General features: G+C 37.8%; 1 protein-coding gene across 1 annotated transcript in view; it reads left to right on the top strand.

Moving 5' to 3' along the window:
* The first annotated feature begins 9,951 nt into the window (after nt 1–9,951).
* The window catches only part of nr3c2 (nuclear receptor subfamily 3, group C, member 2), a 91,153-nt gene continuing 88,520 nt past the window's right edge, over nt 9,952–12,584 (top strand). Inside the window, exon 1 of the mRNA XM_014022475.1 lies at nt 9,952–10,469. The gene's annotated coding sequence lies outside the window, so the exon portion shown is untranslated. The remainder of the gene's footprint in view (nt 10,470–12,584) is intronic.

Here is a 12,584-nt window from a genome sequence, read left to right as displayed (position 1 = left end):
AATATATTTGGAAACACTGTGCAGATTTTAATAAACCTTACAGAAAATCCCTCATGGGTGCACTTCCACAACTTTTTAATTATTGCAGTCAACCCAAAATAAGATGGTTACCACAGTCAGCTGACCTTGAAAACCAAAAATGGCGATAAGTCAGTCAATTTTACTAACATAAACCTAGAATTTGATGTTGGTGTAGCTGAGGATTATTAACAACATATACAGCATTTAGAGAGGTATTTATTGTGTAAGGTATTTGCTTAAAGATTGAGCATTTAACTGTTGGAGTCAACCCTGTTTATCTGTTTGAAACAATTTGGGCAAATCTGAATAAAATCTAAATTGGGCAACATAAAATCAGCTTTAACTTAGTCAGATTTACAGGTACTGAGCTCATATTAGAAGGAGTAGCAGATGAGAGACATTCACAACACATTCTCTTACTGATAACAGATTGCACACAATTTTGTGATATTGTGTTAGACTGTACAGAACGTTTTTTTCTTTCTTTTTGAAGATAGAACTAAAACATCTATAACTTTGCTCTTTCACAAAATAGGACGATTTCAACTTTGATTTTAAATGGAGTGCTCTCCCTTAAATTTTTAATCATTTTGTTAACTCAGATTTGAATTTTCTTTTGACATATATGGTAAGTTGCAGCTCAAAGACGAGGTATTTTCTTCCATTTCTGGCAAGGCAGTCTTCCTCTTCCAGTCACTGCTCAAACATGCACTCACACAGATGCACAGAGGACAACTTTCTATGCAGAGGCTTCTTCCTCAAATAGAAAATGTGCACTAAAACATGACAGCACTGGCGGCTAGTCTCCGAGAGCAGCCCCAGCTCTCTCTGGCCTAGATTTGTTCAAATCCTCTCTGGAAGTGCCTGCGTCCTCAGCTGCACTGCCAGCCCGCCACACAGCGAGTGAGCGAGCCATCTGGCTGCAAAGCACATCAAATCCCAATCTGTGTTAATTTGAGTGTTATGGGCCATTGTTTACTTTTGATAATAAATAAAAGAATTAAAACAGAAGCGAAAGAGACACAAAATTAAAATGCTCGTTGTTCTTCAGTGTGCCGCTTTTTCAAAAGTTATGTTTTTCCAGATTTGCAGAATGCCTGCTCACTGCTGCATTGTACATGTGCCTTACCAGACAAAATCAAAAATTTAAATGCCTACTATTATTTTTAGAATAACATATAACATACAAGTAATGTTCCCTTAATTAAATTCTTGTTACTAATCAAGTCTCTTTATATATTCGGTATAAAACCTTAAGCATCACACTGATATAATAAACATATTTCTCTGCTGAAACACTTTGAAGAGCTTAAAGGTGTAATAATCCATTCTCTGATGAGACAGATAATTAATTTTTTTGCTGATAAATCCAACATCTATAACAGAGCAAGATTAGAGCAGTACAGAAGTTAAAACATCACATCTTCTTTTTCACATTTCTTTTGCCCCATCCTTTTTCCTGCTTTACTCATTCTAGTCTTTAATCTCTCTCTCTCTCTCTCTCTCTCTCTCTCTCTCTCTCTCTCTCTCTCTCTCTCTCTCTCTCTCTCTCTCTCTCTCTCTCTCTCTCTCTCTCTCTCTCTCTCTCACACACACACACATGCACACAAACCACCCACCCTGACACATGGTGTGTTATGCAATGGGTGATGCCTAATTACCACTGACATCGCAAAGACTGTTCACTGCGAAATTAATCATGACACAGGCGTCAGCTTTTGATTTTTTTTTTTGCCAAGTCCTCAGAGCTCCTACCAGCTGATGTAATTAATAAAGCAAATGCACACAGGTTCTGATTGGAAGCTGACACTGATGTCTTAATAATAACCAGGTGCCCTTAATAACCAATTTCAGGTGCCGCACCATGGAGATAAAACGAGAAGATGAAGTGCTGTCAAAGAGGCAGAAAAGAAAACTTGGAAACCATGATTTTCTGTATATTCATATAAGTTTATTTTTTTAACTTTTGCATTAAAGAGCTGCTGGCCTCCACAAACATAAAATGATAAAGGTGTTCATGTGTGATGAGAGTGTATCAGTGTATCACCAAACAGCTGAGTACACAGTGGCTCTCAGAGGGCCACAAGAGCTATTTATAATTGCAGAGCTGTCCTGGAAAGCACTTACAGTATATCCAGTCATGCATAGCATGAACAGTTGCTTTCCAGTTTGCAGGAAACCTTGCTGTTACTTTATTATTACAAATGGATGAAGTGAGACTCCAGAAACACAGCCCACCCATATCTGGCATAATTAATGTGACATGCAGCTCATCAGTGGCCAAACCTCCACAAAGGCCGGTTGCTCATTTCAAGCAGTTTCCGCTGCCTCACTGGAAGATGACTCCAAGCCAGACATTCTGGGACAAGATGCAGACTAACTGATTTGACATGTCACATTTTTCGACTCTAATAAAGACATTCTTTTAACTTCTAAAAGTACACAATGACATATATGCATTTTGTGATTGTAACTGAGAAGTTTGTGTTTTTTTTTCTTTTTTATCATTACGAACATTTCACCTTTTACACAGTTACCCTACAAAGATAAAACTCCTCTCTCAGGTGAATTCACAGAGAATGAAAGACCTTCAAATAAAGATACTGTCCACTGCCTTTCATTTCAGGATTTTATTCTAAGATCATCTTCGAATAAAACGAAGAACATTAGTAAAGCTGTTTTGGTCAAACCTTGTAAATCAGAGGACTTCAACCCTGTTCCTTGTCTGTCATGTTGATGTTACCTGCTTCAGCACACCTGGGCCCTGTTTCAGAAAGCAGGCTTAACAAACTCTGGGTAGAAGGCAGATATTCTGAATCAACTTACCCCGCTCTGTGATACTCAGGATTTTCAGTTTCAGAACAGGTGATATCATCTGGGTAACTCAATCCTGAGTCAAGTTACCCCTGAGTTTAGTTGGAGCAAGAAGCCCCCATCAATGGAAGTCAGATAACGTGATTCACCAAGGCAGCTGGAGAAAATAAGAAAACCGGAAGTCCATTTCTCAGTGCTGAAACTAAAAATATTAATATATTTTGATATTTCATCACCAAAGCAAAGTTGTTAACAATGAAATCTGTGCATTTGTTTTGAAGATCATTGTAGTCGCAGGAAGGGGAGAGATTGTGCATGACAGATGTAGAAATATTAATCCATAATGTATTTTATTGCCCATATATTATGTCTCCTGTGTTTGTGCCCACGTTGAGTGAACATTTGATTTAATTAACGTGCTTTCAGCTGCCATTGATTAATGAATAAACCCTACGTTGATCTGCAGCCTTTGTTCAATCAGCTCCGTAGGAAAAGCAGTGCTCAGTGCTCAGACTACATGTCGACTATATATCAGGGTTAATTAAGGTGCAGCTGCCTATCTGCATATCAGTCTCCAATGCCACTGTGTAAAAAACTCACTAAAACAGCCACGTATTTATGAGTTTATTAAAAGCAAAGTGGCTGCAATGCCTTTTTGACTTTGTGATAATTTGACAACTTTTCTTTCACTGATATTACTACAGTTTCAGTTAAATTGAATAACATTATGAGTGTCTATTAAAAAATAATAAAGCAATTACATATATTTTTCTTTAACACTACTGCATAGCCTAGAGCTTTTTTTCATGAGCCACCTGCCTACACTGTCAAAACATAGCAGTTCCCATAGCAACACTACTTAAAATTCAATAGAATATATATATATTTTTCCATTTCTGACCTTCATTGGCAAGAGCCTTATCATCCAACTGTGGGGCTATTCAATCAGAGCTCTTGATATGCCAGCAAATACCGGCCAACTTTAAATCTACATCAGCCAAACAAAATGAAGGCAAATGTCCCCCCAGTAACAACTTACTTGTTTTTAATATTATTACTTATAGTACAAAAACACACTAAATTAAAACAAGCCTGAAATGATTGTGCTAAAGTTTTAAAACTGTTTTAGTTCCTATACCCACAGTAACTAACGTACATAGGGGAAACTGGGTACGGACGGTTGTAACACATCATTTTTCTCCAAACAGAAACAAGCTAGAGTGATGACACTCACACTGTGCATGCTCAGTTAGATGCCCCACCTTGCAAAGAAAAAGTAAGCAGATTCAAAAACTGCTCCAGGATTTATTTGGGAAAAAAACTGTTTTTGAGGTGCCAAAGTATTTTTTTGCCCAGCTTTATTTTTGTTATACTATTGTCACTGTTTATGTGATCCAGCTCAAACTTACATGGTTTAAACAAGTGATATGTTGACTTTTAACTAAAATAGTTAACATGTATCCAGATCAGCTTATTTAGCTAACACGTGAGGTTTTATTGTGGCTGACAGGAAGGGGGACAGTTGCAACAGGCCAGTTTGCATGTTAATGATTGTTATAAAGCCACTGTTGATTGTAAAGTTATTAAATGATCACACAGTAATGTTGTGATCACCACCAATATTTAGATTAGACTACAAAACACCTGCTCAGGGAAACGTTTTTCATCTGTGCATATGACAATAAACACTTTGAATCTTTGAATCTTGACTCTTGGAAAGACATTGAACCTGCTGTATTTTCTATGCCAGGTCACTAGGTGGTGCTGTGATTTTAGAATTTCAAACATTCTTGTCTGTTTTTCTTACCTTACAGTCCAGTTTAGTACTCTTACAATGTAAGAAATGCGTTCTTGATTATAACTAACCCACTGTCCCGAATGTTTTAGATGTTTCCCTGCTTTGGCACACCTGGTTCAAATAATAAATTACCTACTCAGAATGTCATCCAGTTTATCAGAGGCCTGTCAATCACTCCTTCATTTCAGTTCGGTGTGTTGAGGCAGGGAAACATCTAAAACATGCACAACAGTGGGTTACGAGGGACATGGTTGTAGACCTTGGTGTAGCACATACAGTGATGTTTTACAACAAAGGCTCTAATAAATGGGGGGAAATGAGTAGCACAAACAGTCCTCTGATATTTAACATTGTTAAAGTTGTCACATGGGCAGAATAACAACCATATACATGTGTGAATACTTGTTTTAGATAAATTGTGATTTCCTGTGAAACAATATTAGGAATTTCCAAAAACTTCCACTGTGACACTTGAAATTAAAATTTGATCTCTGTTGTTGTGTAGCAGAATGGCCACAAAATGGTTTCAGTTTCACTTAAAACAGTGTTATGTAAGCTGGAACTAAGTGGCTTAAAGGGAAAGTTTGTTTTTGTAAAGTTTAGTGAGATAATTTGAAGTAGAACTGGATAGGTGTAATGGTGACCTCAAGTATAGTGAAGACATTTTTCTGAAGAGGGTTAATCAAATTGTTAAGCTCATGCAAATAGTGTGCTCACCAACCGTATCCTGACCCAAGACATTTGTAAATGCATGCAAAATCTCCACCGTTTTTACAGAACTTGGCACTATTTTTAGAGCTTATCACTCAATGAGCCAAACCTATTTTCACACACTAACATCAATTTATTTCAGAAAAAATACAGAAAAAAACATTTTACTGGGTCTTCAGTGCAGATGCATTTTCATAACTGGATGTTAAACATTCTTTCTTTTTTGCCATTGATGATATTGTCCTGTTTCGTAGGCTCAAAAGGATGCAAAGATTCATAGACACAGCCCCAGGTGAGTCTAATTAATGCAACTGTGGGAGGTTGTTAAGCTGTCTTTTTTATCTGCTGTATTGTTTTGGGGCCCTAAACAGCCATTTTACAGCCAAGTCACAATCATCCAACACAATTACTCATAACTTTAGCCAATACAAGACTTTTTCATGAAACTGGTAATAGTGCATGTGGTTCAGTCATTATGAAATGGGTTTGGAATTTAAAAAAAATCTATATTGACTGTTCTTGCATAAAATAAAACCTAGAGTAGCTGAAAAAAAGAATGGTGTGGTTCTCCTATTAGTCTATTGCAGTAACAACAACCTGAACTGACAGCAACTCTGGGACAGATTTTATTCGTTGTAGTCAGATCTGGTCCAGGCCGAAGCACAGAGCCAGAAGAAAGTGCTGGAGGAGCTGCAGTCCTGGTTGGGAGCCAGAAGCCAGAATCTTAAAGGCCAGTCCTCAGGTGATGACCCTCCACCAAACCTAAACATATTGACGCAGTGATGGCTTGCAACTATTCTTCCTTCTGCCACTTTACTCAAGAAGCACGTGTAGACCATGATGACCTGTGGCCATCACCTCTTAAGTGGTGACAGCTGACTGACTGATTGCCCCCTAAAAATTCATCACTTATTTACCGGTAGTCTTTTCTACTTCTCCTCAACTCTGATATAACAGCTGGTAGCTTTTCTAATTTGCATGCACTACTCATACTTTTGCAGGATTGCTGGTGTTGCCATGAATGGATGAATGGTCTAATTGGCCTTGGAATGTTCCTCTCAGTCCATAACAATGTTCTGTTAAGGGTGCAAGAAGGTACACAATGGGGAATGATGGGGTCAGACTGCATGGACTCTAATCCATTAAAACTTGTTTTGTTGTGTCACTTTGCTAGACATGAGGCATGTGCATTACAGTATGTTCTGCAGTGACAGTTGAAACTGTGTGGAAGGGCAACGGGCAAACAATTATTGCTGTTGTTTTGCACCATCTTTAAATTTTGCAAGGGTTTGAGAAGGAGGCAGGAGGTTTGGTCCATGTGTTGATAAGGTAAGGTTCTGGCTCATCTGCAGGGTGGTCAGATGTTTGGAAACACAAAGTCAAAATGCAACATTTTAATCTATCAGGATAAGTTCTCACAACAGTAAGACTGGGCTGTAGTAAAGAACTGCACCAAGACTGGGAAATGACAGGGGAAACATTTAGCAGAAGCAGAGAGTTTTATGGTGCATTCCAGTAGTCCTGGGAAGTGGTAGTTTCCCAGTTCCCATTGGTAGATTTAAACTGGAACGCCCCCTCCAGTGGTAATATTGCACTCGTAAAGTGGAAGAAATGAAACTGCCCCCAGTTTCGATTTCAAGATGGCGGCTACTTACAGCTTTAGAATGTTAACTCCGTGACTTTTACTGTTAAATATCTTTCCTAATTTTTGTGCATGTTTAATCACTCGCACAAGTGTGTTTTCTGTGCAATACTGTATGTATTAAAATCAATGTTTATTTGCATGACGTACATAGTAGAGCTCTCTTTTTGTCATTGTTCACATTGTAGCATTGTTGTAGCTGGGTCAGTGGCAGTAATACAATTGCCTGTCGGCTAACTGGAATGCAGTGGTTTGTTGGGAAATGACTTCACTGCCATTTACCAGTTCCAGGAATACAATGTAAATGGAACACACCATTAATGTTGCTGCTAGAGGGCACAAATGGTCAACCAATAAACTCCGAAACTCTGACTAATCAGCAAGCTAAGGTCTGTTACCTAAAGCTTTTTAAAACAAAAGTAAAACTGTAGCACAAGCCTTACATCTGGACATATTTTTAAACTTTGAAATGAAAACCTGGACGTGGTATAAATTCAATGGAATATTTGACAGTAAAGTTGTGAAAAAAAGCAGTTATGGTCAGAGATCCAGTGTGTTCTGGATGGAGATGCACCTTATTGGCTCTGATTAATAACCATCAAGAAGAACTGCTGAACGGAGACAAGATAACCGATAGTGATGACAGCTAACTTGTCTGATTGAAACTAACCCCGTAATTACCACACAGGATGAGGACTGGGTCTACTGCTGGGTTGACGAGTGTTTTGCTCCAGCGTTAACATGCTCCAATTCACCTGTCCCCAGGAGGCACAGCCTGCACCTCTGTTATGCAGTTGGCCTTTTCAGCTTCTGGAGTTGTCAGCTATGTGTCTTTAGTCGAATGGAAGCCTGCTTCTAATCATGGCAATCAGTCATGTGAAAGAGCTCCTGTTCTCTTTCGAAGACAGCTAGATTGGACCATGTTCAGTGTTTTTAAGCTATTGTCATTATCAGGGAGTTGTCTGAAATGGTCTAAAACCTCAAACAAATGAAGAAAAAATGCACAGTTCTGTTTTATTTTCTCTCTGCTGTGGACCAGTGTGATTGTATGAAAAAATAATTTTATATAAAGCTAAGTGATACTGGCCTATTTGTTCAATTGCCACCCATTATGCACAGCTAAAAGAAATGAAACTGCTTTAATAGTCATTAAAAAAATTGGACATATCTTGGGTCTCTTACTGTAGCAGATGCCCATTTATGGGTGATTACCAGGCAGCTTGGCTTTGACTAATTTAACTCCTGATGCCTAGTTTGGTGGTGGCTGAAGGCTGGCTACAAGCGGTGAAGATGAACACTGAAACTCCTTGTCTGAGCTCCACGTTCACAGCTTTAAATCCAACATGGAGGGCTTGATGCAGCTGCAGAATGTGACTGACAACTACAGAGATTAAACTGATTCTGTTGCTGAAGAGAAGCTAAAGACTACACTCATGTTGTTGCCATGATATATGCAATAAAATGTAAATAACAGATTAAACCAAACAAGGGAGTCGCAACACATGGGCATGTTGTTGTTGATGTTTTTTTTTTCCTGCATGGGTGCATTAAGTTATTAGTGAGCTTTACTGATCTCATCTGTTTCACAAAGTGTGCATACATATCTTTTATATAATTGATTATGCTTTTATTGGTCTTATATTTCTGAAAACATGTTTTTGTTACAATTTACTTTCCTAGTGCGTAATTAACCATTATACTACTACAACTATATTTTTTGATAATTTATTTTCTTGTATTTTTTGCTGTATGTTTTTTTTCTTGTACTTTTCTTGCTTATGTTGTGCTATTTTAACCATATACAGTATTGAATAAAATACCATTTAGCTTATTTAGGAGATGACTGAACTATGACTTGAAACATGCCTTTCATATGTATATATAAATGTGTTTACAAATATTTCCCGTGTTTAAATACAATGAGATTGATTCGGTTCATAATCATTGCTCTATTTACAATCTACTTCAGCATACTTGATTTACTTTAACACTTTTAGCAACTGTTTTGCTTCCTTTAGCTTTCAGCTTCCATTTTGTTCCATTTAGCTTTTAGATAGTTTTGCTAACTTTAGGAATTGTTTTGTTGAATGTTACTTTTGCATTAATTTATTATTATTATTTGCTACTTTTAGCTCCATTGCTGTAACTATTAGCTACTGTTTTGCTCATTTTAGCTTTCACATTTGTTTAGCTATTTATAGCTATTTAGCCAATTTTTGCATCTGTTTTTCCCCGATTTTTTTTTCTTTACTCTTTTTGGCTTTGCCCTCTGTTTTGTTATATTTAGCTACATATTTGCTCATTCTGACACCAACTTTGTGAATTTTAAGTACTATTTTGTTTGTTTTACTTCTTACAACTCTTATTTAGCTAAGTCCAATAAAATCATACAGCACATTCACACTGTATTTCTGCAGAAAATGCATTTTGTGTAGTTATTTTTTTCGTATTTAAAAAAAATGAAAAAATGAATGTCATTCCACTGATTGAGCAGGAATAGAAACTTTGCGCCACCTAGTGGAGACAGCAGTCACGGACTCACCATCAGTACTTGGTTTGCATGAACTTCATTTAGGGTGGCTCCTCCTGACCTACATCAAATGATCTAAGCTGGTGTGTTGAGTTAGGGTGAATGACTCCAGTGGACAAAAAAAAAAAGTCACAAAACATGAAAATAACATTAAACCACATGAAGTAGAATATATTTATGCTGGTAAAATAAGTCTCTTGCATTTTTTTCCCCCTTAAAAATCCAGTAGTGCCATTAGGTGCATTTTATTTGATCTTTTCTCCAAACAACTGAGCTCTTAGAAGAGCGGTGCCCTATTTCCAGTCTGCTCTGCTCGGTGTCTTACCTGCGCTGAACGCCCCTCCCTCCTCCCCCCAGTCCTCTGAGTTGCACTCGTTGCAGTAGGAGGGTCCATGTGAGCAGAATGACGTCGCGCTGACTGCAAGTCCGACCGTCTCCTCCGTTTGTTTTTGGGACTCCACTTTTTAAATATAAATATATTTTATTATTATTAAATTCAGAAGATTAAGAAAACTGTTATTCTGCAAAAAAATTTACAGCCATATTAATTTTGTTTTATTTTTGTACAGTAATAACAGGCTACTGTAAGATTAAGGTGTCGCTGTCGCCCGACCCATCGCTGTGGTTCGCCCCTGTCAGTGTGAGTGCGCGCGCGTACATGCGTGTGTCTGTGTGTGTGTCTGTGTGTGTGTGCGTGTTTTACAGGAGCAGCGGCTCGCTGTTGAGGATTACTACTGATAATACGCAGTAGACTTCTAGCTGTCAAACTGACAACTATGTGTTGGACAGAGCAGCCAGTTTGTTGACATTTATTCACTTTGCTTTGCGCGTCTTCTTCTCCTTGTGGATTATCGCTGCCCAGCAACACAGACGGACTGGGAGACAGACAGACAGGGAGACAGACAGACAGGGAGACAGACAGACACCTGACAACTCTGAATGTCGTAATTAAGGTAAGCAAAGGACGGAGCTCCTCGTCTTTCTTTCTGTCTTCATGTTTTCATTTGGCGCGTTCTGGGAGCTGATTCTGGGAGTGAACTCTTCTCACTTCACCGGGATTATTGTTAAATAGCTCCTGTCGGGGTTGTGGAGCAGGAATATCCGATAAGTTGAGCCTCTCTTTCTGGTGCAGAATTAAAACTCTGCAAGAAGTTTTTTTTTTTTTTTTTTTTTTTACAAACAACATAAAACACCTTTTTTTTGGTAAAACTAATTTCTCTGCATTTGTGCGCAAATCTGTTTGGAGATGCATGCTCTAAATGTGATGTAAGTTAACTATGCATCATATTTCCACCTAAACAAGCAGTTTGCGCTTTTATTTTTCTAAAAGTCTGCTGGCACACAACTTTGCTGGTTATTCTGAAAATATTTATTGTTTCTACGCGCCATCGAACTGTAATGTGCAAAAAAAAAAAAAAAGGTTCCCCAGTGGCTATTGAGGTGACTTCTCTTAGAATGAATTAATGATATAGTGATTGTTTTACCATAAAAATAATAAATGAGGGCGGATGTTTACCAAACATCCTGTGCAGAGGGAGTGAAAGAGGGGGGATTTTGCACCCAGGACGGACTTAAACTAAAAATAAAATGTTTAATTTGTGCACATGCATGCACAAACTCCGATGTTGCAGCCTGTTGTGTAATTACTTTGTTCTTAGGTTGTTTCTGAGCGCCGCCTCGCTGCTTGTGCGCCTCAAACAACAACAGTTCAAGTTGTGTCGCAGCTGTGTTGTGGTCGCGAGAGCTCTAACTATTGAGTGACAGCTCTCCGTCCAATCCGTGGAGTGGCCTGAAGAGGCTGATGGAGCTCTGACTCAACCGTCCAATAGAGGCGCAGCTGAGGTGGGAATTTAAAAGACCAAACAAACAAATAAATAAATAATAAAAGCTCAGGCGACGTCACGCTGACCAATTAACCCTTAACGCCTTTAGTTGTCAAACTGCACTTCAGTGCACAGATGAAAAGTTTTATCTGCTGCTAATTTAATAAACTATTTTAGATTTATTATATTGCTTGCAGAGCATGTTATTCTTATTTTTTTTCTTTTATGATTTTAAATAAAGTAGACTATTAGGCCATAACACAACACTTTGACCCTTTTAGGGTGCAAATTTAACTAAACTATGCTTTAGCTTCTATCTAAAACCTGTTGACCCCCCTGGGGTAATTGTAGAAATACATTTTGACATTGTAAGAATAAACAGTTGTACTAACAGACATCATCAGTGGATAATGGAGCAGTTATTTGGGTTCAGTAGCATAAAAATTGGAAAATTCTAGGCTTACTAACTTCTAAACATCACTTGCTGTCAACAGCATAAAAAGCAGACAATTCACTGCAGACTCAATATATTGAAAACATGTCAAACCTTAAACTGACTAAATGTTTAAATAAATAACAAAGTAACACAAGGGTGAACCTTTTAAAAAGTCTTACAAGCTGACATTGTTTAAAACATTTTCAAAGGGATGGGCAGATAGTCCTCTGTTAGTGTTGGGGTGCCACTTAACAACCAAACTTTGATTGTGTGCTGTTACAGCATTTAAAAAAACGATAAGAGTAGAATAATTACTGTCTGTTACCATTTTATTTTATTTTTTATTTTTTATAGATGGATCTACTGACAGAGAACACCAGTCACAACTCAGCTCATTCAAGAATTTTCTTTTCTTTTCTCATTTAAATTTCTATTTATGGAAAACAATGCATACAACTACACCCCCGATGGTGCCCCTGACTGACATGTTTCTAATTTAAATGTTGGATTGTCGTTTAAAGGAAAGATATGCACGTCTAATTCAGAAAATATCTGTTGTGATTTAGAAGAAACACAGACAGTTCTTTTGATATGTTTAAATTTTACAAACCGATCTTGTAATTTGTGTACAGTTCTTAAACTCTGGTCTCCCTTTTCTATATATGTTTCTGTGTTCACACTGAAAACAAAACTAAACACATTTGCTGCACACAGACACCAATGTTGTTATTGGGATTCACGCACAGCTGCATGCACAAGTTTCCTAAACTCATGGAACAAATTCTCACATCCTCAGATTTTGATTACTC

This window comes from Austrofundulus limnaeus, unplaced genomic scaffold, assembly GCF_001266775.1.
Source record: "Austrofundulus limnaeus strain Quisiro unplaced genomic scaffold, Austrofundulus_limnaeus-1.0 Scaffold331, whole genome shotgun sequence".
NCBI classification, from domain to species: domain Eukaryota; kingdom Metazoa; phylum Chordata; class Actinopteri; order Cyprinodontiformes; family Rivulidae; genus Austrofundulus; species Austrofundulus limnaeus.
Note: the sequence above shows the minus strand (reverse complement) of the source record. Positions and strands in the feature narration are given on the sequence as shown.